Consider the following 24,481-nt stretch of genomic DNA (forward strand, 5'->3'; position numbering starts at 1 on the left):
GAAGCAGAAATTATGCCATTGTCCAGTGAGTAGAGCTGATAAAGGAGACCAAAATGGAGCAGCCACAGATGTAAAGGAAAACCAGAAAAATGTGGTTTCACAGAACTGAAGAGAGGAAACTGAACCGGAAGTAAAACTGGAGTGAGATGTTTTATAACTCTTTTCAAAAAAGACTGCAAAAGGTGCCAAGAAATGAGGCAGTAATAGAGAGGATGTGAAAGTCTGGAAAGGTGTGTGTATGAAAGAGAGGGAGATATTGTAACAAATGAGTAGGGATGATGCAGTAAAGCATCAGTTTTCAACTGGGTGACTCTGCTCCCCTGGAGACATTTGGCAATGCCTGGAGACATTTTTGGTTGCCGTAACTAGGAGTGAAGAAGGGTACTACCGGAACCTAGTGAGTAGAGGCTGCGGATGCTGCTAAACATTTTGCAAGTACAGGACAGCGCCCCACAACAAAGAATTATCTGACCCAACATGTCAGTAGTGTCAAAGCTGAGAAACCCTGTACCAGAGCATAGGGGATACGGAAGAGAGAATGATTAACCAAAGAAGCAAAGTCTTTGGTAAAGTGAGAACATTCATGCAGGAGGAAGACTTTTCTGGTTCTCTAACCTACTGACCCTGATTAGAGCATGAACCTGGAAGCAGCTTCAGGCATTACTTATTTGAAAAGTGTATTGAAATACAACATTCCAATTTCTCCCATCAACATGAACAACAATGTGCATGTCTTAAATCATTATTTACCCTGTGACTATTCTATATAGATAAACCATTCATCTTTTGGGATACCATCAAGGTTTAAAATGTGGGTGCTTCTATTTTTTTCTAAGTTCCATATATGTACAGCAATCACGTCCATTAAAAGGTTAATAGATATAAATGATCAGAGTGCATATACTAGTGTAATTTTATTTTGTAAAATCTCCTATGTACCATTTAGAAATGAGTTACAAATAATCTGTATTTTAACAGTTCATAGGGATACCATGTGAAAAGGAAGCCTACAAAAGCACCAGTTTAAGATGCCAAGTAACATTGCTAGAAAAGGATAAAATGAGTTAACAGTGATTATAAAAATGGGGCTGTAACTATCTTTGGTTACAAAGTGCAATATATTTCAAAGCCACAATGAACTTGATCATATAAATTTCACTTTGTATCATAAGCATGAAAAGACTATTTACTTACATGTATTATGTGAAAGGTACTAAGAGGAGTTTAACCACAAATTCTGCTCTCAAATAAGAGACAGTCACTCATTTAAACATTTTCTGAGCACCTACTATGTGCTGATAATAGGCACATGAGGATATAACAATGAACTAGATAGACATAATTTTTGCTTTTAAATTACTCAGGGACAAGCAGATAAATAGGCCGTTACAATGTAGAGGAAGCACAGATTAGTGAAGATGAACTCTAGAGCCAAACTGTCTAGGTTTGGATCCAGATCTGCCATTTCATAAGCTTTGTGATCTTGGTCAAATTGTTTATCTTTTCTGTATCTGATGATAATATTTAAAAGTATTTACCTTATGGGGCTGTTGAGAAAGTGACATCTGAGATAAGATCTAAGACTGACAATAAGTGTGAACTTTTTTCTTGGTGAAGGTAATGGTGGAGAGGGTTTGGGATGACAAAATAATGCTCTAAAAGGCAGAGGAATCTGACTATGTGAAGGCCCAAGGAAAGAACAAAACCTGGCTCACTAAGGAAATTAAAGCAATTCTACATGCAGAGTGTAACCGGGAGGTATTTGGCAGTAATAAGGTATGAGCCCAGAGAAGCAGCAGAGCCTAGATAACAAAAAGCCATATGATCCATGAAAGGGAGTTTGAACTTTATTCTAGAGAGTTTTTGTTACTTAAACACACACACATACACATACACACACAAACCGACAGACTTTTTCTCATTCAAGAATTAATAAGTCCGTGCTGGGAAAACTGGACAGCTACATGTAAAAGAATGAAATTAGAACACTTCTTAACACCATACACAAAAATAAACTCAAAATGGATTAAAGACCTAACGCAAGGCCAGACACTATAAAACTCTTAGAGGAAAACATAGGCAAAACACTCTATGACATAAATCACAGCAAGATCCTTTTTGAATCACCTCCTACAGAAATGGAAATAAAAACAAAAATAAACAAATGGCACCTAATGAAACTTAAAAGCTTTTGCAAAGCAAAGGAAACCATAAACAAGACAAAAAGACAAGCATCAGAATGGGAGAAAATATTTGCAAACGAAGCAACTGACAAAGGATTAATCTCCAAAATATACAAGTGGCTCATGCAGCTCAATATTAAAAGGAACACCTGAGGGACTTCCCAAGGTGGTCCAGAGGTTAAGACTCCACGCTCCCAACGCAGGGGGCCCAGGTTTGATCCCTGGTCAGGGAACTAGATCCCGCATGCCACAACTAAAGATCCTGTGTGCCGCAACTAAAGATCCCACGTGCCACAAGGAAGACCCGGTGCAGCCAAATAAATAAATATTTTTTAAAAAATAAAATAATCTCTGTTTAAAAAAAAAAAAGGAATGCCTGAGCGTCTATCCTCAGAACACTATATTGTGTTTTCACATAGATCATCTTAATTAATCAAAGAACCCTAAAGAGGGTGATACTGTTCATTTTACAGATGTGGAAACTAAGGTACCAAGGGAACAAACAACTAGACGTCAAAACAAGAAGGCTGTTCTTCATAGACAGATCTGTCTTTTCATACTCAGTCCAACAGATGATTTTACAATTTCTAATGTGTACTGTATTCCTCCTTACCTTGTTTTAAAAATAACTACAAATTAGTATGTCAAAGTTTTATTTGACTGAAGCCAACAAATGGTGAGGTACACCAAGTTGGGAATTTTAACTCTCCTTCCCTATCCTTCCTCCCTTGTCAGACTTTACCGTTGAAGCATGTGACAGAACTATGACTTCATAATTAAGGCTATAATGAGATTTCTCTGTCATAAGCTATTACTAACATTCACTACAAACTCATCTAGTTCTGCCTCAAAGCTTTTTTCCTAACCAGAAAATTCTCATGTCTAGTCTCAAGCAAGCAAGAAATATTTTGGCAAAGTCTGAAGACAAGCATAATTAAGTCTTATGAAGCATGTTATGGAATTTTTCTCTAAAGAACAACTCACAAGTAAATTCCAGATAAAACAAATTAAATAAGTATAATTTCAGAATATAGGGAAAAAAAGACACTATACTTGAAATTCTTCTGGCATTCAGTCTCCCCCTAAAGAAGGAAGGAAACTGCACACTAACAACACAATTCATTATTGCTCCTTCCATGATTCCTGGTTTAAGTAGGTAAGAGTGTTCATAAAATTTAAGGAATTGTAGCTAGAAGAGACTGTCAAACTTTTTATCTAAGTGGATATTTTTAGAAAACAAGGGCAAGCAAAGAACATTTTGCATGCCTGGCCTAATTGATTTTTCCATCTCACTTTAGTTTTAAACTCAATAACATACCTCATATTTATTAAAACATTGTTTACAAAGCACTTACTCATGTTATTATTTCATCCTAACAACTCACTGAGTATCTATAGTTTACCAGACACTGTGCTACATCCTACAGGCTTTGGCTCAAACTACAAAGAGTTACGTGGAGGAGTTACACACACGCGCAACTGATGATAAATATAGTAAATAAGGACTGGAAGAAAGGTCCAAAGTACTAAGGGAGCGAGTGTATGATTACTAGTAAAACTAACTTTTGAACTGGGTCTTGAAGAATAAAGACGACCTGTAAGAATCAGATTTCTGATGGCAAATAACCCCGAAGAATTGGCTTAAACAATAGGAATATATTCACGAAGAGAAATCCCACGGTAGGGAAAGCCCCAGGCCCAGCACAATACGTGTCTAAAATAATGTTGTCATGCACCTACGTTGGTTCTACCTCTCTGTTCTGCCATCCTCAGGGCATGTTTCATCATCCCCTGTGGTCACAAGACAGCTGCCAGTGGCGACTGGGGCCACATGTTCTCTTGCTCACAAACAATAGGGGAAAAAATCCTCTCCCCCAGAAACAGAATGTCTCTTTCCTTTCAATCTAACTGGGACAAATAATAATTTACAGGGAAATGCCTTGAGCCGACTGGCTTGGAGTAATCAAAATCTACCACTGAAATGGGTGATGAGTCATCTTCTCAGAGTCTCCTGGATGACAAAGAACAGGAGAACTCCAAGCACTGGGATAAACACATGAAAAACAGAAGTAGTAGGAACAAGAAACAGCTTAGTATGACTAGAGTAATGGGAAATCTAACGTTAGACACAGTCTACAAACTGTTGTGAGTTTGGACTTTACCCAATAGACAATGGGAAGTCAACACAAGTTTTTTAGGTAGGGAAGTAACATCCTCCAATTGCATTTTTTAAAAAGTGTGGTAGCAATATAGAGAACAGCCAGAGAAGGAGAGGAAAAGTGGGAGAACAAATGGCAGAGACTCCACTGGTAGGCTGTTCAATAAATAGTCCAGACTAGTAAGTGGTAACAGGGAGGGAAAGAATGGAATAAAAAAATACAAGGTGGCAAAGCTGCTACGTAAAACACTGTGTGTGTGTGTGTTTTCCCTCTTACAGATGAGGAAAAATTAAGCCTCAGTCAGGTAAAATGGATTGCTTAAGATTGCAAAACTATAAATAGTAATCAGAATCTGAATGGAGGTCTGATTCCCAGTCCAGTGTTCTAATACATCACAACTATGTCTAAAAACTCCAACAATGCTCAAAAAAGCAGATTTTTTTTGAATCTTGTGATTTAAAGGATGTTCTGTGTATTGTATTAAAGTGATTTCTGTTTATTCCAACTTTAACATAATGTTCATTATATGGATTTAATGTCAATTTATAAAACTTAGTACATTATATGTTTTTGAAGTTTCTACATTATCTGAGATAGTAAGGATGCTGTGAAAGACTCAACTTGCAATGTCAAATTCAGACTGCCTGGTCTTCCCTGGTGGCGCAGTGGTTGGGAGTCTGCCTGCCGATGCGGGGGACACGGGTTTGTGTCCCGGTCTGGGAGGATCCCACATGCCGCGGAGCGGCTAGGCCCATGAGCCATGGCCGCTGAGCCTGCGCGTCCGGAGCCTGTGCTCCGCAATGGGAGAGGCCACAACAGTGAGAGGCCCGCGTACCACAAAAAAAAAAAAAGAAAAGAAAAAATTTAGACTGTCAAAATTTTAAAAATTAAAAGAACTGAAGCTTGCATTAAAAATTTTTGAACTTGTTTTGTAAATAAACTAGGTACTGAATGTTTGAATTTCAATATAAATCTGAAGTTAGTAGCTACATGAAAAGTTTCCTTTAAACTATGCTTCCCTTTGAAATTTTGGATTCTGATAACCAACTTCCATTATCATCAACTTAAAAAGAAAAATGTTGTCTCATCTTAAAAAAGATAATTGTTTTAGAAAAAGTCACTTGCCTGTTTCTTTTTAGAGTGGAGAAGTCTGATTTTGTTTTATTACCACTGTACCAAGACTGGGTTAAGAGGGAAGGTGGTTTAAAACAGAATAAACACTTTCTATAAAAATTATAAACAATGTATTTTTTAGCTTATTGGGTTAAATCTTAGTCTTCTGCTTTTAAATTCAATTAATAACTTTAGTGAGCACCTATGTGCCTGGCACTATGCTAGCTGCTGGGAATACAGCTGGAAGCAAAATAGTACTATAGCTACTCAGGCATATTTTGTATGATTATTTGATTAGTGTCAGTCTTCCCCACTGAATAACTATAGCAGTATTTTTTTCAGCCAGAACATAACTGCAAATGTACAAAGATGATGCTTAAAAAAAACAACCTGACAATAACATTCCACCAATGACACAAGAATCTTCTTTCACCAAGTAGAAACTCCGTACCCATAACTGAATTTTTTTCTTAAAACATACCTGCTAAAACATTCAACAAACCAGGAATATAAGGAAACTAGCTCAACATAATAAAGGTTATGTATGGAAAATCCACAGCTAACATCATACTTAATGGTCAAAGACTGAAAGCTTTCCCTCTAAGATGAGGAACAAGACAAGGATGTGCATTTTCACCATTTCTATTCAATACGGTACTGGAAGTCCTAGCCAGAGCAATTAGGCAAGAAAAAGAAAGAAAAGTCATTCAAACTGGAAAAGAAGACATAAAATTATCTTTGTTAGAAAACAACCTTACCTTATATGTAGAAAACTCTAAAGATTACACACACACACACACACACACACGATTAAAATAAATGAGTTCAGTAAAGTTGCAGGATACAAAATCAACACACAAAAATGAGTTGTGTTTATACACTAACAATGAACAATCCGCAAAGGAAATTAAGAAATCAATCACGTTTACAATAGTACCAAAAAGAATAAAATATTCAGGAGTAAACTTAACCAAGGAGATGAAAGATTTTTACACTGAAAACTACAAAATGTTGTGGGAAGAAATTAAACACAAATAAATGGAAAGACATCTGGTGTTTACGGACTGGAAGACCGGAAGAGATGTCAACACTACTCCAAACAATCTACAGATTCAATGCAATCCCTATCAAAAAAATCCCAATGACATATTTTGCAGAAATAGAAAAATCTATCTAAAATTCATATGGAATCTCAAGGGACCCCAAACAGCCAAAACAATTTGGAAAATGAACAATGTTGGAGGCCTCACACTTCTGATTTCAAAACTACTATAAAGCTAGAGTAATCAAAACAGTACGGTGACAGCACAAAGACAGACTTACGGACCAATAGATTTCAGAAATAAACCCTCGAATGTATGGTCAAGTGATTTTCAACAAAGATGGGCAGACCATTCAATGAAAAAAAGATAGTCTTTTCAACAAATGGCATTGGAAAAAGTGGATATCCACATGCAGAGACCTAAACATAAGAGTTTTTTTGAGGGGAAAACTCTTAGAAGAGTTTTAAAGGGGAAAAGCTTCATGACACTGGATTTGGCAATAATTTCTCAGATGTACACCAAAAGTATAAGCAACAAGAGAAAAACTAGATCAGTTGGACTTCATTACAATTAAAAACTTACCAAAAAAAACATTTTGTGCATCAAAGTACACTCGACAGAGTGAAAAGGCAATGCATGGAATGACAAAAATATTTGCAAATCATCTATCTGATAAGGGATTGGTATCCAGAATACATAAAGAGCACCTACAACTCAACAACAACAAAGAAAACCAACTAAATTAAAAAATAGGCAAAAAACTTAAATAGATTATTTCTCCAAAGAAGATATACAAAAGGCTGATAAGCTTTAGAGATGCTAATATCACTAATCTTTAGAGAAATGCAAGTGAAAACCACAATGAGATATCACTTCACGCCCATTAGGATGGTTGTTATCAAAATAATAAAAACAACAAGTGTTGGTGAGGATGTGGAGAAACTGGAACCCTGACGCATGCTCGTGGGAATGTAAAATTTTCTGGATATATACCCAAATGAAATGAAAGCAGGGACTCAAACAGATATGAGCACACCTATGTTCATGGCAACATTATTTCAAAAGCCAAAAGTGGAAGCATATGAAGTATCAACTGACAGATAAATGGATGAACAAAATGCAGTATATACATACAATGGACTATTATTCAGCCTTAAAAATGAAGGAAATTCTGACAAATGCTACAACATGGATGAACATTATGCTAAGTGAAAATAAGCCAGTCACAAGAGGACAAACATTGTATGATTCTACTTACATGAAATACCTAGAGTAATCAAATTCGTAGAGACAGAAAGCAGCATAGTGGTTGTCAGGGGCTAAGAGTAAAGGGAAGTGGGGACTTAGTGTTTACAGGGTATAGAGTTTCAGCTGCAGAAGATGAATGGAGTTCTAGAGATGGATGGTGATAATGGTTGCACAACAATGTGAAATACACTTAATGCCACAGAACTGTACACTTAAAACTGGTTAAAATGGCAAATTTTATGTTATGTATATTTTACCACAATAAAAACAGCAACAAAAAAAAAGATACCTGCTATGCATCTTTCCTAGTGACTCTATCTTAGTGTAGGATCTCATCTCTTCATACCCAGGTAACTGCAATAGCTACTACTGTCCCTGGTTCATTCCACTCTCTCCTCATTCTAACTCAACCAACAGATCACTGACAGGTGCGTCTTGGCAGTTTTAACATATTAATGTGTGGCCTCCAAACTTTCAAAGTCTCCCCATATCTTGCACAAGAGGATAAAAATCCAAATCTCAATCCAGTACTCAAACTCTTCTACAAACATATCCTTTCAACTGTCTAATGTCTTCCCAAGGAAATTCAGTTGTCAGCTCATCCTAGTTTCCCTCTCTATTCCCCTCCCCCAAAGCTAATCTCCACATTACACTCTTGCTTTTCCCTCACAAAGTAACTGCTCCAATCTCTCTGTAAATCTAAACCCTCACAGAAGCTAGCTCAAGTCCCAAGTGTTCCAGGAAGTTATTTAGACTCCTGAGGTCTCACTCATCTCCCTCTAACCAGAACACGTACAGCATACTTTGTTTTATTTTTTTTGGTACGCGGGCCTCTCACTGCTGTGTCCTCTCCCGTTGCGGAGCGCAGGCTCCGGACGCGCAGGCTCAGCGGCCATGGCTCACAGGCCCAGCCGCTCCGCGGCATGTGGGATCCTCCCGGACCGGGGCACGAATCCGCGTCCCCTGCAATGGCAAGCGGACTCTCAACCACTGCGCCACCAGGGAAGCCCGTACAGCATACTTTGTATTGATAGATTGTTTTCTAGGCTCAGAGGGGTACATCTTATCTTTTCTGAGGGCAAAGTCTACATATTTCACTTGTTTCTTTCTCCAGTAGCACCTAGTATTGCAAAATACAAAGCAGATCTTCAATAATCACCTGTGTAACTGAACACAAGGTACAACTCTGGTGTGTAAGTTTCAATGACTAGAATATGAAATCAGAAGCATTTGACATGACTACTTCTGAAGGTTAGCCTGTGACACACAACACAGAAAGCTGCTGTGACTCAAGTGGCTATGTGGAAACCAGGTGGTACAACCCGGCAAACACAACACAGGTGTTTTAAATCCTAAAATTAGAGCCTGATACAAAGAACCTGTTTAAATGCTGGTAATGAGGAACAAAACAATATAGTAGTTAGGTTTTGTGGGACAGAATACTGGTTTTACTGAATGCATGCATAAATAAGCAATGCTACAACTGGACAGAAATATAGTCAGTCACAGACCTATGAAAACTCTAATGTCAGTTGGTTTTTTATTAAATTCAGGTCAGGGAGAAGAATCTTCATGAGTTACTTGTGGTAACTGACAGTAACTGTCAAGAATCAGAGTGAGGCGCTCTCTCTGATTTCTCCTTTCAACTACATTGTACAAAGACCCAGGGATGAGGATGGTGGTGAAGAATGCAATCAATGAAGAATACGAGGCTCAGGAGTGTAGTGAAAAGAGCTCTCTAAATAGGGCGGAGAGAGGCCTAGATCCTAGTTTTGGTCCAATCCCTCGCCAGCTGCAGAACCCACAGCGAGTCACTCATCTCCCTGGGCCTAGTTTCCCAGTTCTAAAACAAGTCACATCATATCGTTAAAGGTTTTTCTGACTTCAAAATTCCAGGACAAGTTTAATCACAGCTGCCATTAACATGTATGATTCTTGCAATTTCAAATCTTTCTTTCACATTTCCGGGAGAAAGTAATTGATTTCAGCAATCTAAAAGAAATGGATGCTATTCAGAGACAAAAGATTCTGCTACTTGAAAAAACGAAGTAATTCTGTAAAAATGCCTATTTCCTCATTACAGTAAGATGTTTTAGCAGAGGAAACAGTTCTCTGGTAAAACCAAGACTGCTTCTGCGAATTAGGCCTAATCCAGAGTACTTATTATCTGTGCTGGTATGTGAAGAGGTGCTATTGTAGTTCAAAGCAGAAACAACACTCAGGGCTTCCTCCCCCCAAACGGTGAGAAAGTTCTCATCTTCGGGGTAAGGCTAATAAACAGCTGTGCAAATGATGAGACACTGAAAAATGCACGCTTTTAGCCTTTCAAGCACTCCAAGCACAGGATTCTTTACCAACGACTCCGTATTGTCTCTCTCCCAACCTGTCAAAGCGCAATTCCAGTTTGATCCCGAAACAGTAACTTACCCGGATAATCTAACTTCTCCCCCGGGGAGCAGCCGTACACAGGCCTGCACTCCTCGACCCCTGATTCCGGACGGCAGCTCTCACGCCCACCCCGGGGCGGTCGCAGCCCCGCAGCCGGGTAAACACGCGCCCGAGTCTCGGGAGCGGTTTCCCGGCGTCCTGGGAGCGACGAGTCCCGCCCTTCGTAGCCCCGAGACTGGAGCCGGCCGAGCCGCCGCCGCGGCCACCTCGGGCCGCTCTCCCCACCCCAAGCGCCACACCTCGCGCCTCTGCCCCCGGGACGGCTGCGCACTGCCCAGCCCGCCCCGCTGAGCGCACCAGGACCGGTCAGCCTGCCACCGCCGCCTCAGCCCCAGACGGACCAGCGACCCTTCCCCGGCCCCGCGCCCCCCGCGGCGGCCGGGCCCCAGCCCTGCGCCCCCACGGCCCCCGCACAGCCCCTTCCTCGTCGGGACGCCCAGCACCGCGCCGGTAACAGCCTCGGCTCACAGCCTCAGAGACATCGAGGGACACTCACCCCGGAGGCTCCTCCCGCCGCTGCTGCTGCTGCCGCCGCTGGGACCGCGGCCGTCGCCCCCGCCGCCGCCGCCTGCACCGCCGTCCGCACCGGCGCCAGCGCCCCCGGCCATCCTCCTCCTGCCGTCGCCGCCGCCACCTCCCGTCTCAGCTCCTGTCAGTGGCTCAGGCTCCGGGGCTTCTCCAGGTTTCTCTCGCCGCCATTTTGACGCCTGGAGCGAGCAGGAGGGGCTTGGCTCGGCGCAGGCCTGGGGCGCCTGCGCGGCGCTGCGGAGCCGGCCCGAGCCCCCGCCAGTCCCCGCCGCCGCCGCCGCGCCCGGGGTCACGTGGGCCGGCGGCGGCGCGCGCGCCCTGGCTGGCCGGGGAGGCGCGTTCACGGGACCTGGGATCGGTTGGAGCCGAGTGCGCGCGCATTATTCCCGCTCTCCGCTCGGAGTCTGAAGCTCGTTTGCAGCATCTTGCTTATTCCGGGGAATTGTGGCAAATCATTAAATCTGTCAGAGTGGAATTATAATGACTACGCTACCGCACGACCGGTTCTACCAATTCATGTTTCCATTCGGCGGCCGGCATCATGATCTATCGCTCACGACACATCTTTCGTAAAGCGAAGACTGCGCTTCCACAGAGAAGTCCTTTTTGACAGTCTTGGCGTTTTCTTGGCAGTTTATCTTAAGCCCTGTCTGTATGGTACTTTTACAGACACCACCTTGCTAGTTGTATAGTGGATTTGTTTGTTTTTTTCATCAGGCACCGAAAAGTTTTCCTCAGCAAGATACCCCCATAAACGTGGGATAAGGATTGATGAAAACACAGTCGCCGCGTGGGAGAGCCAAATCGCTCTCCCTAGATGCCCCTTGTCTGGGAGTTTGCGGTAAGTTCAGCGATGCACTAACAAAAACACTTATGTTTATGGAGCACCTTACAGTTCGCAAAACACTGGTAAATGCATGGCTTTCTTTGAACACCAAAACCGCCCTTTGAGGTAGTCAGGACGGGTATTATTATCGCCCTTTTACAGCTAAGGAAATAGGCTCAAAAATACTAAGTCGTTTGCCCCGGGGCGCACATGCAGCATTAGTAAGTAGGCAAGACGAGACTAGAACCCAGACATTCTGACCCTGGTCATCAGACACATTATCTCTCACAGTTCTATGACAGGCCCTAGCAATACATCCTGTATTTGTCCTCTGGGAATTTATTTAAAACTGCCTTTAAAGTATTTTCATTTTCAGTCTCTCCCCACCCTTTGAGAAACAAGTTTTCCAAGTCATGCCACCAAGTCTTTTTGTTGCTCTCAAACCATCTCTAAGCTTAAAAGAATAAGACCAATTTCCAATTTTGTGATGTTTTTAACCATCTCTTTGTCCTTTATTATTTTATACGTTTTGCATTTGGTTGGAATATTTAAGTTTTTTTTTTTAACATCCTTCAATGGAAGTATTTTATCTCTTTAAATATGATCGTTACTTTTCTCTGGACTTTCTTCAGATTTGATGTATCTTTCTTGTGCTCATTCATCACCTCCTTACTTCGTTGGAAAGATTATTTCTTTCCAATTTGTGTTATTTCATTTTTCCCCCTTTCACCCCACGCATCTCTCCCCAACCCCAATCCTCGAAGGTTTGGAGATTGTAGCAGAGATTGTAGTATTCCCTTGTCCAAAAAAAAGGACCCTTCTAGCTGGTAAGGGTCTCTTCAGCTGAGCACATGTGTGGACAGGAGACAAGAAGTGCATGGAAAAGTGAAAAAATGCAAGGGAAATAGGCCCATCTAGTTTGAACAAAGGTTTGGCTCTGTGTGCCCACCTCCAATTCCCCTATACTGTTATACTTCCCCCTAAATGCACAATTGAATCTTATCTAAATTCAAGGCACGTATACCATTATTTCTATTATTTTGCCTTTGTCTTCAGCTAAATACTGCATTAACTGAAAGAGCTGTTATATGCAAACTAAAAATTCCGTTATCCAAACCACCTCTTGATAACTTATTAAACATGAAATAAGATCGGTCTCCACTATTTACACTTGCTCATTTATTCCTAACTTTCACTGCTTGATTTTGATTCTGTTTCCTAGAGACAATATAACAAACAAAATTAAAACAATACTAACAATATCATTCTAAAATCCGAGGGTAACCCCATTTTTCTAAAAGCTTTTGATGTGTAAATCTATCAAAGACTTTTTGAAAAGCCAAATAAGGTCTGCTGGTTTCACCTTGTCCTTTTGTCTATCTGAACACTAGGAGAACTCTAGTATGCTAGTTCGGTTAAGATTTACCTTTACAGAAATCATGCGTAAGTGTTCCATGATTTTTTTCCACCCTTTAAGTCATATACCTTGTGTTTTCTTATCATACCACTTAGGTGTACTTACTAGATACTGAATTAACTTGGTTTACACATCATATGTCAGAGTTTAGATTTGTCTATTTCAGTTCAGTCCTACACATATATTTTTTTAAAGCATCCAATACTATGTGCCAAGCACAATGCTAGATGCTCAGGGTAAAAAATAAATGATTCTTTGCCCTCGAGGAGCTTAGACTCCAATAGGAAGACAGACTAAAATATAATTTTTTTTAAAAAGTGCTAAGACAGTGTTCAGGAGCAGTGAAGAGTATGGGTTCTAGAGTCAGACAGATCTGGGTGGGCATGTGACACAAGCCAGCCAGTGAGAATCTATTCTGGAAATTTCTGGCAGGCTCTCCTAGGAGATGTTTCTTCTTAATCTGTATCTCTGGAATTATGACCTTAAAGGACAATGTAAATTGTCTTCCTTAGCTATAAGGAGAAAGACATGAGCAATAGGAGAGAATGGGGACCACAAGCAGAAAGAAACAGAAATTGAGAAAAATGGAAGCCCTGACATCATTTGAACTCCTGGGCATAGCTGTGCCCTAAACCAATCTAACCTTGGTCTTTCAGTTTTTATGAGCCATTAAGTTGCCTAACTCCCCTTTTTTCATCTTAAACTCGTTGGAGGTGGATAAAAGCAGTACATTTCTGTCACTTGCAATCAAGTGTTCTGTTCTTCCACTCCCTGCTTCCTCCATCAGTGAATGTCACCCCATTTTCTGTTACTCCAATCTGATCCTTCATTTTTCTACCATACATAACGATCCACCAAAGCCTCTCCCTAGGCTCATCTTTCTGGAAATACAATATAGAAGCTGAGTTTTTGATATCATGAAGAAAAGGAAAATTCTGTTTCCTCCATATCAGCATTCTAAGAGAAGTATTATCATACTTACTTTATTTGTCTAAAGCTATGCAGCTAGTAAAGGATAGTGCTGAGGTCTGACCTTTGATCTATTGGCTCCAACTGACAATCTCTCCACTCCAGCATAACAGAAATCCATTGAAGAATATCTGGGTGTGCCTCAGGAGAGGAAGAAGAATGTCGGATTTAAAAACGAAAAAGAGATGTAAGAAAACTAAAACTTTTCATCGCTTATAATTTTTTTTTGAAGAAAGACTCTATTAAAAAAATAATGTACAAATTTAAAAAGAGTGAACTTGGAACACCAAGATTATCTTTTGAAGTGCAGAAGGGCAATTGTTTCTCAGGATTCTTTGTAATAATGGATGGCAGCTTTTGTTGGATCTTATATTAGCATTGTGCTTTCAATTCAGAAGTGTGTTACTGATGTTACCAGTTGCATAACTCTCAGTGTTTTTCCCACCTTGCAGCTCTCTGCTCTTGCCGCTTTCTTATCTTGAGTTTCTCTTTGAGGTCATGCAATTGTAGATAGACACAAACAGACCCAGAGAGAGGCACTGCATTCCTCAAAGACCTTCGGTCCTGGAACAGCAATTAAAAGTTTTTTCTAGAGAGGAGAGAATTGAAGATGTTTGAGCCTGAGGTACTTCAGTCTTAGTACATTATATAATTTTCTAGAACCCTAACACCAGTTCATTTAGAGCATGAACATTTATAAAAATCTCATTAAAAAGAAGTGGGTTGGGCTTCCCTGGTGGCGCAGTGGTTGAGAGTCCGCCTGCCGATGCAGGGGACATGGGTTCGTGCCCCGGTCCGGGAAGATCCCACATGCCGCGGAGCGGCTAGGCCAGTGAGCCATGGCCCCTGAGCCTGCGCGTCCGGAGCCTGTGCTCCGCAACAGGAGAGGCCACAACAGTGAGAGGCTCGCGTACCGCAAAAAAAAAAAAAAAAAAAGAAGTGGGCGAGTGTGCCTTTCTTTTTCATTGTATACACAGAGCTCAAAAACCTGATCTCTAGGCTATAGCTCTAATCAAGCCCTTTTATATAACTATAGCAGGAAGGTTCCACATTGTAGGTCACTGAGAATATATTGAATCCGGGGCTCACTAAGCCCTCTATTGAAAATTGGAGAGGTTTAAGTCAACAGTGCTAGTCTCTTGTTACTTGGAGATATCAAAGGAGGAAATTTGTTTGTACCTGTAATTTGAGAAGCTAAAAGTGCCACCTCCTGAGGTAGGGGTGGGGCGGCAGGGAGCTTAATTGCGTTGTGGCTGAATTTGGAGTCAGATTTACTGACACTGTCAAAAGTAATTTAAGGTTTTTTTCACAGAGAAAGACCTAAGATGCTTGATTCTCACATCAGCTGCACCCCAGTCTAAACTTTTCATGATTCGGATTAGTTCAGCCAGGCTTGTCTCTTACAGAGCTCTTTCTTAGCTTACTTCAGCATTTTTGTTGACTTTTTTGTTAAAAAGTGGGGGAAAACCTGAGGGAAAAAAAGACTTGACTAACAGAGCATTTGTTAAGACTCTTTGGGTTGCAAGTGATAGAAATCCAGCTCCGATTAGTTTAAGCCCAAAGCAGGATTTATCATAGAGAAAATAAAGAGTGGCCCAGAACTCAAGGACAGGAAAGTATCAGAGCTTCAGGAACAGTGAGAACCAGGGATTTGAACTTGGTCAGGATGTGCCTTCTGTTGCTTACCTCTGCTGCTTTCAACAGCTTGGCTTCGTTATTAACTCACCGTGGAAGGGCTTTCTCCGTGGGTCGAAAAACAACATGGCTCCCAAGTTAGACCATTCATTGAATAAAAGAGTCTGAGTTTCAGGCTGCTGATCCCAAGCATAACATCCCTGGAGAGGGGCGCTTTGGCCCAATATTTGAGTCAGGAGCCAAACTTCAAACCAATCAACAGTGGCCAGGAAGTGGGGATAGGCTGTATTAAATCAGTTCTTACAGGACTCATGTAACACACAGGTGCTCAAACTATGGGGATTTAGGAGTCCCCTAGACCCTTTTAGGGGGCCCACAATGTCAGCGTTATTTTCATTAAAAACACACAATTAAATAAAAATTCTTTTCATAATAACACTAAGATATTTGACTTTTTCACTCATTCTCTGGAGAGCGTATGGTGGAATTTTCCAGAGGTTACATGACATGGGACATCACAACAGATTGAACACAAAAACAGATGTGGAATCCAGGTAGTTTATTTTTATTTTTTATTTTTTTCAGGTAGTTTAGTCTTCTATTAAGCCTGACAGTAAAGAGATTTAAAAATGTAAAACAATGCCACTCATCTCACCATTTAAAAAATATATTTCATAAAAATGTTGTTTATGTTAGTATGTGATGGGCTTGTTATTGCTATTTTTAAGTGAATTAATAAATATTTTAAATATTTAAGTATTTCTAATACAGTAAATATTAATAGTTATAACCTACATAAACAAAAGCTCTTTAGAGGCATCAATAATCTCTAAGGAGTTCCTGAGATTAAAAAAGCTCCCGATGAGGGTGGGAGGGAGGGGGATGCAAAGGGGAAGAGATATGGGGACATATGTATATGCATAACTGATTCACTTTGTTATAAAGCAGAAACTAACACACCATTGGAAAGCGATTATACCCCAAGAAAGATGTTAAAAAAAAAAAAAGAAAAAGCTCCTGAACCACTAGTATAACTGTGGGCAACTTGCTTGATTTTTCTGTGCCTCAGTTTCTTCATCTGTAAATGGGGATAATAATAGGGCCTACCTTATAGGGTATGGGAGGATTAAGAGAGTTAATACTTTGTGAAGTGCTTAGAGCAGTTCCAGGCACATAATAGGTGCTTTAGAAGGGTTAAATACTACTACTACTACTACTACTACTACTACTGCTACTACTGCTACTACTACTGCTACTAAAAGAGAGGTTCACAGACTATGCCAGAGGTCAACAACATTGGAATCAAAAAATAACCAGTCAGGGAAAACTGTATGAAAATGTCTAGGGTTTTATGTTAAGGCAGGTACTACAGAAAAAATAAGTACAAGGGTAGAAATTATCTCATTACTTGGGCTTTATATATCTTGATTTAGGTCATTCCGTAGTTTGAGTTTCTCTAACAGCATGATAGCTGATTCTGTGTCTCAGGGTTAGCAACTTTCCTACATGGTTCTCCTTTTTGGTTTTGTTTTCAAAAAATTTTTATTTTTTATTGATGTATAGTTGATGTACAATATTATATAAGTTATAGGCGTACAATACAGTGATTCACAATTTTTAAAAGTTATACCCCATTTATAGTTATTAAAAATATTGGCTATATTCCCCATGTTGTACATATGTCCTTGTAGCTTATTTTATACCTACTAGTTTGTACTTCTTACTTCCCTACCCCTATATTGTACATGGCACTTTAGATCTACTTTGACTATTTGTTGTGCCCTAACCCACAATTTGCCCTCCCCTGTTGGCAATACATGGGAAAGCATGATATCATTGTGTGACCCTCTGTGTACCAAAGGCACATTTAATCCTTGAAGTATTCCTGAACTATAGGTATTATTAATTCAGTTTCACAAGTGAGGAAACTAAGGCTGAGAGAAGATGTAAGTGGCCCAATGTGACACAGTTAAAAAATAACAAAGCCAGGAAGTGAACCTAGACTTGTAGGATGTTGAAGTCCAACATCTTTCCAGTATTCCCTCCGGTCTCCCATCTAGAGAGAAAGAAAGAAAGTCTCTAATAATAAACAAAGTCTCTCATTTCACAATTAGAAATGAAAGACTTAACTACACCTCTCCTCTTTTCTAATACATGCGTTTAATGCCAAAAATTTCCCTCTGAGTACTGCTTGAGCTACATCCCACAAAATTTGATGTATTTTGATTTTTATTCAGTTGAAAATATTCTCTAATTTCCCTTGTGATTTCTTCTTTGACCCATGGGTTACTTAGAAGTGTGTTGTTCAATTTCCAAATATTCGAGGATATTTTTCAGATACCTTTCTGGTTTTCATTTCTAATTTAATCTCATTGTCGTCAAATGATATACTGTGTATGAGTTCAATCCTTTCAACTTATTGTGACTTGTTTTATAGTGCAGAATATATTCTATCTTGGTAAATATTGCATGTATAGTTGGAAAGAATGTGTTTGGGTATTGATAAATAGAGTGTTCTATAAACATCAGTTACTTCAATATGATGGTGTTGTTCACGTTTTCCATATCCTTACTGATTTTCTGTCTATTTGTTTTGTTGAAAACAAACATTATTGAAAGAGGAGTTTTAAATTCTCCAACTATAATTTTTGATTTGTCTATTTTTTCTTTTGCGTCTATCAGTTGCTTCTTCAACTATTTTGAAACTTTGTTATTAAGTGCATAAGCATTTAGGAATTTAATGTCCTCTAATTAATTGATCCTTTAATCATTATGAAATGTCTCTCTTCATCTGTGCAAAAATTCTTTGCGAGGACATTTACTTTGAGAGTATAGCAAATCCAGCTTTCTGTAGTTAATATTTGCATGTATATCTTTTTCCATCTTTTTACTTTTAGTCTATCTATATCTTCATTTTTAAGTGGGTTTTCTTTAGGCAGTATATAGTTGGATCTTTAAAAAAAATTAATATGATAAACTTTGCCTCTTATTACTCATATTTATTTACATTTAATGTAAATGGTCTAAACATACAATCATCAACCATGTGGTCCAGGCTCAGATATGTCAATTGAGATATATAATTTGTCACCCCAAAACAGTTTCAAAATATCAAGTTTTTTATTTCAATTTTTCAGATATCCTAAATGGGATATATGGACTACAGCACTCCTTCTAAAAATTCCCTTTCATTTTTCCTTCTACTTTGCTCACACAGTGCAATTCTTTGCAAAACTTTTTTTTCAACTCTTCAGAAAATCGCACCCAACGGTGTCTTGAGTTTCCTGTCCTTTGCCCCTTCTGTTTCCTCCTGATTCTGCATTACAGGAGTTCAAAGGGATAGTTCTGACATCTCATCTTGAAGGATGAGGGAGAGAAAGAAACTGACTAGGCAAAACTCAAGTCTTCTTTGGCCCATAGCAGGAGAGAAACGTCTGGGAACAATTATACATTAATATCTCTCGTCCAGCTGTGCTCTCCCATATCACAGCTACAAACAGGTGACCAATATTGAAATGTGCTATTGTGCATTCATTCCCTCTCTTCACAATCTAGTGCCTCCCTTGCCTATGTTGTCAATTTCTACTGTGTCGGAGAGGCTACTCTCTCCAGACAGTATCTTTAGTTGGGAAGGAAAAGAGAACAAAGAGATATGAGCATTCATTATTCATTCATTCAACATATATTTATTGAGTACCTACCATGTATGAGGTGCCTCTTGGGGTGCTTCGGGGTGAGCAAGTCAGACAAGACTCCTGCTCTTGCAGTGCTCACCTCCTAGTGAAGGAGACACAGTTACCATGTTCAGATGGTCCTGATGGGCCATGAAGAAAATAATTCAGAGAAGGGGAAAGAGAGACATGGGGAATAGGGTGAGGGCTATATTTTTGCAGGATAGTATAAGGATGGAATGACGTAAGTGAGTAAGCTGTGGGAATGTCCAGGGGAGATTTCTCAGGCAGGGACCCGTAAGTGAGACAGAATGAAGCCATATAGATTCAAGAGACTGGTGTGACTCAGCATGATGTACAAAGAGGAGAGTGAAGACAAGGAGATGAGGTTAGGTAGGTAGCTACGCACATTCATGCAGGGTCTGATTGCTCAGGGTAAGATTCTTGAGCAGAGCTGTCCAAGAGAACATTGGGTTGATATGAAACCTATGTGTAATTTCAAACTTTCTGTCACTATGTTAAAAGAACTAAAACCAAATGGGTACAATCAATTTTTATACTGTATTGTTTTTAACCAGATATACCAAAATTGTATCATTTCAGTATGCAATCAATATAAAAACTTGGTGTTTGGCTTTCAAAAAACTTTGCTTAGAAAAACAGGTTGTGGGCCGTAGATTGCTGTCCCCTAAACTAAGGAAGTAGATATTCTTTTATTTTTTTTTAATTAGCCAAAACAATCTTGAGAAAGGAGAATAGAGCTGGAGATATCATGCTCCCTGACTTCAGACTATACTACAAAGCTACAGTGATCAAAACAGTATGGTACTGGTGCAAAAACAGACACATATACTAATGGAACAGAATAGAGGGTCCAGAAATAAACCCACATACTTATGGTCAATTAATCTATGACGCAGGAGGCAAAAATGTATAATGGGGAAAAGTCTGTTGAATAAATTGTGCTGGGAAAACTGGACAGTCACATGTTAAAGAATGAAATTAAAACATTTTCTCACAACATACACAAAAATAAACTCAAAATGGATTGAATACCTAAATGTAAGTCTGGAAACCATGAAACTCCTAGAAGAAAACATAGGCAGAACACTCTTTGACATAAATCATAGCAACATTTTTTGGATCTGTCTCCTAAGGCAAAGAAAACAAAAGAAAAACTAGGCTTCCCTGGTGGCGCAGTGGTTAAGAATCCACCTGCCAATGCAGGAGACACTCGAGACACAGGTTCGAGTCCGGGAAGAGCCCACATGCCACGGAGCAACTAAGCCCGTGCGCCACAACTACTGAGCCTGTGCTCTAGAGCCCGTGAGCCACAACTACTGAGCCTGCCTACTACAACTACTGAAGCCTGTGCACCTAGACCCCTTGCTCTGCAACAAAGAGAAGGCACCGCAATGAGAAGCCCGTGCACCACAACAAAGAGTAGCCCCCACGCGCATATTAGAGAAAGCCCCTGTGCAGCAACAAAGACCCAATGCAGCCAAAAAGAAAAAAAAAAAAAAAGAAAAACTAAACAAATGGGACCTAATCAAACTTAAAATCTTTTGCACAGCAAAGGAAACCATCAACAAAACAAAAAGACAACCTACTGTATGGGAGAAAATATTTGCAAATGATATGACTGATAAGGGATTAATATCCGAAATATATAAACAGCTTATACAACTCAACATCAAAAAAACAAACAATGAGATATTACCTCACCCCTGTCAGAAAGGCTATCATCAAAAACACCACAAATAACAAATGTTGGCAAGGATGTGGAGAAAAGGGAACCCTCATACACTGTTGGCGGGAATGTACATTGGTGCAGCTACTGTGGAAAACTGTCTAGAGGTTTCTCAAAAAGCTAAAAATAGAACTACCATATGACCCAGCAATTCCATGGTTGGGTATACGTCCAACAAAAATGAAAATAATTCAAAAATATACATGCACCCCAATGTTCATAGCAGCATTATTTACAATTGCCAAGATATGGAAGCAGCCTAAGTGTCTATCAACAGATAAATGGATAAAGAAGATGTGATGTATATATATATATATATATATATATATATATATATATATAAAATGGAATACTACTGAGCCATAAAAAAGAATGAAATTTTGCCATTTGCAACAACATGGATGGACTTGGAGGGTATTATGCTAAGTGAAATAGGTCAGATAGAGAAAGACAAATTCTGTATGATGTCACTTACATGTGGAATCTAAAAAATAAAGTAGTGAATATAAAAAAAAAAACCAGACTCACAGATATAGAGAACAAACTAGTGGTTACCACTGGGGAGAGGGAAAGAGCAATGGGCAAAAGAAGGGTAGGGGATTAAGAGATACAAACTACTATGTATAAAATAAGTTACAAGGATATATAGTGCAGCACAGAGAATATGGCCAATATTTTATAATAACTTTATTTTATTTATTTATTTTTAATAACTTTAAATGGAGTATAATCTATAAAATTTTGAATCACTATGTTGTATGCCTGAAACTAATATAATATTATAAATCAAGTATACTCAGTAAAAAGATAAGTAAAAATTTAAAAATTAAATTAGATATAATTGACATATAACATTATTTTAGTTTCAGGTGTATAATATAATGATTTGCTATTTGTATATAAATGAGACAAGAGGGAAGGGGGCAGGGCACAACCATTAAAAGAATGACACAGCCATTGAGGACACAAGAATAACTGGTTAGAACCTACTAGGTCCAAGATGGCAGAAGATTCAATTTCCAGTAGACCTTGAGCCTCATTATATGCTCATTGTAATATATTATCATGCTAAATGACACACCCACAAGTGCCATGACAGTGCTGAGGCAGACCATAAAAGACCAAAAAGTGGGCAGTGGCCTAACTCCTGGAAATCCCCGCCCCTTCCCCAAAATAGTTGGAACAATCCTCCCACTCATTAGCCTATGAAATTACCCAGCCCATAAAAACTAACCACCCCATATTTCAGGGCTGCTCTCACCTTCTGAGACAGCCCACACTCTGTCTATGGAGGGTGCATCTCTCAGGGCTGCCCTTACCTTCTGAGACAGAACATATTCTGTCTATGGAATGTGTATCTCTGCTTTCCCTTTACTATGGTTTGCTCTTGAATGCTTTCCTGTGGGAAGCCAAGGACCCTCACCTGGTGGCCCATCCCAAGAACTCACCTGAGACCTGGGACATGACCATCCTCTCATGCCCCATGTTCCTGCAACCCCTTTACAAAGGATATTAATAAATCTACTTCTTACCTATCACTTTGCCTCTCACTGAATTCCTTCTGCACTGAAACATAAAGAACCTGAGCTTCATTAAGTCCTGAGATGAGTTGTGTGGTTTCAGGTGGAAGATTGTGGGTTCAAGTCCCAACTGAGGTGTGCGGTTTCATATTGAGAAATGATCCCTACAATAAGTCTAGTTAACATCTGTTACCATACACAGTTACAAAATCTTTTTTCTTGTGATGATAATTTTTAAGAACTAAAACTTTTTAATGAGATGTTTTGCATTGTTTTTTTTACTAAATGCAATGGACTGCATATTTATGTTCCTTCCAGATTCATATGTTGAAATCCTAACTCCCAATGTGATGGTATTAGGAGGTATAGCCTCTGGGAGATGATTAGGTCAAGAGTAGAGCCCTGGTGAATGGTATCCTGTCTCATAAAAGAGACCACAGAGAGCCACCCCATGTAAAGACACAAGGAGAAGACAGACAAAGAAAATAGAGGGAAAGACATAAATAATACATAGAAGTAGATCTCCCAGAGCTAAAGAAAGATTCAAGTCCTCAAATTAAAAAGTCTCATGAATGAATGAAAGAAAGAACCATATCTAGCCCTAACTTGGAGAAACTTCACAAGTCCAAAGATAAAAAGATTCCAAGAAGAAACAAGAGGCTACATCAAAGGAATGAGAATTATATTGGCTCACATCAGTTACACTAGCTGCTAGAAAACAAGGGAATAATGGCTTTAAAATTCCTGAAGAAAAATGATTCTGAGCCCAGAGTTCTATACTCAGCCAAATTAGCATTTAAGTTTGGAGCAAAATATTTTTTTGACTTCCAAGGACTGAGGAGATTTATCAACCACAGACCGTTCCTGAAAGAAGTGCTTAAGGATGTACTACAGCAAAATGAAATAGGAATCCAAAAACAGAAAGAATTCAGGAAGTAGAAACAAGGCAATTAAAAGAAATACTAGAATGCTGGTTGTGTAATAAGCCTAAAAGTGAAATAGTGTGAAGAAACTAGATCATCTTAGAGAGTAGATATAGGACTATAATAGTATTAAATTTGAAAATCACAATATATTCATTTCTCCTTCAAGAGCTACAAGTCTAGTGACATATAATTATATCACCTTCTTTACTGGATCCAAACACTCTATTTGATCCTGTCATGAATATTTTTATATCATCAGCACACAGCAGATACTTGTTCTTGGTTTTCAATGTTGGGAATTAAGTTATAGACCATGTATGGAAAATGTAATTAACATTAGAGAACAGAGTAGAAATGTTATAAATTCCACAAACAGAAGTAATGGCATGTTGAGAGGTATAGGTAGGGAGGAATGAAAGATAAGGGGAAGTAAGTACAGAGGTGTTCAGCACCTCACCGGCAGAAAATCGAGATACTGTGTGCCGTAGCGCTGGGGGGCTGGGCAAGGTAGGTAAGGGAGAGGGCACTGTGGGAGGGGTAGGAAGCAGGGCCTAGGGGCACCGGGACAGGGGTATTGCACGTGTGACGTGAGAAGAGGTGCACGAGGACTGGGAGTGGGGAGGACGGAAGACGTGTGAAAGGGCGGGCCACAGCAGGGTGCGGAGCGGAAGGGGCGTGGCATGGGCGTGGCTTAGCGGGGAGAAGGGGAGCAGGGCCCCACCCTTTGGCCCGGGCGCCTGCGCAGACCAGTTTCCCGCCCAATTCTGGAGCTCGCGCGCTCAAACATTGCCTCGCGTCATTTCGCTTCATCTCAAGTCACTTCGCCTACGCTGAGCCTCGCGTCTTCGCCTCAGCTGAGAGTCATGCCGCGCCTGCCGGTTGTCTGCCTACTTCTCCGCCGCCGTGTGACCCTGCTGGTCCTGCAGCGTGGCCAGCGCCTGGTCCACTTGACGCTTCCGCGCCGGTGCCCCGCGTCGACCATCGTGAGTTGGGGCCCACCCGCTGGGGCGGCGCAGGCGGGACGCGACGGACGGGAGCGTGTGGC

The 24,481-nt window shown here is 40.0% G+C and overlaps 1 protein-coding gene across 6 annotated transcripts in view; it reads right to left on the minus strand.

The window, feature by feature from the left end:
• Positions 1–10,829, minus strand: part of BTBD7 (BTB domain containing 7) — an 81,129-nt gene extending 70,300 nt beyond the window's left edge. For 4 of the 6 annotated variants that reach the window (XM_004262357.4, XM_049706577.1, XM_033419267.2 and 1 more), the window contains exon 1: positions 10,691–10,829. The gene's annotated coding sequence lies outside the window, so the exon portion shown is untranslated. Of the gene's footprint in view, positions 1–10,173; positions 10,496–10,690 lie in introns of those variants that run through there. The other 2 variants (XM_049706576.1, XM_033419255.2) reach the window with 2 other exon arrangements.
• Between the last annotated feature and the right edge of the window lie 13,652 nt (positions 10,830–24,481).

Source organism: Orcinus orca, chromosome 2 (genome assembly GCF_937001465.1).
Source record: "Orcinus orca chromosome 2, mOrcOrc1.1, whole genome shotgun sequence".
NCBI classification, from domain to species: domain Eukaryota; kingdom Metazoa; phylum Chordata; class Mammalia; order Artiodactyla; family Delphinidae; genus Orcinus; species Orcinus orca.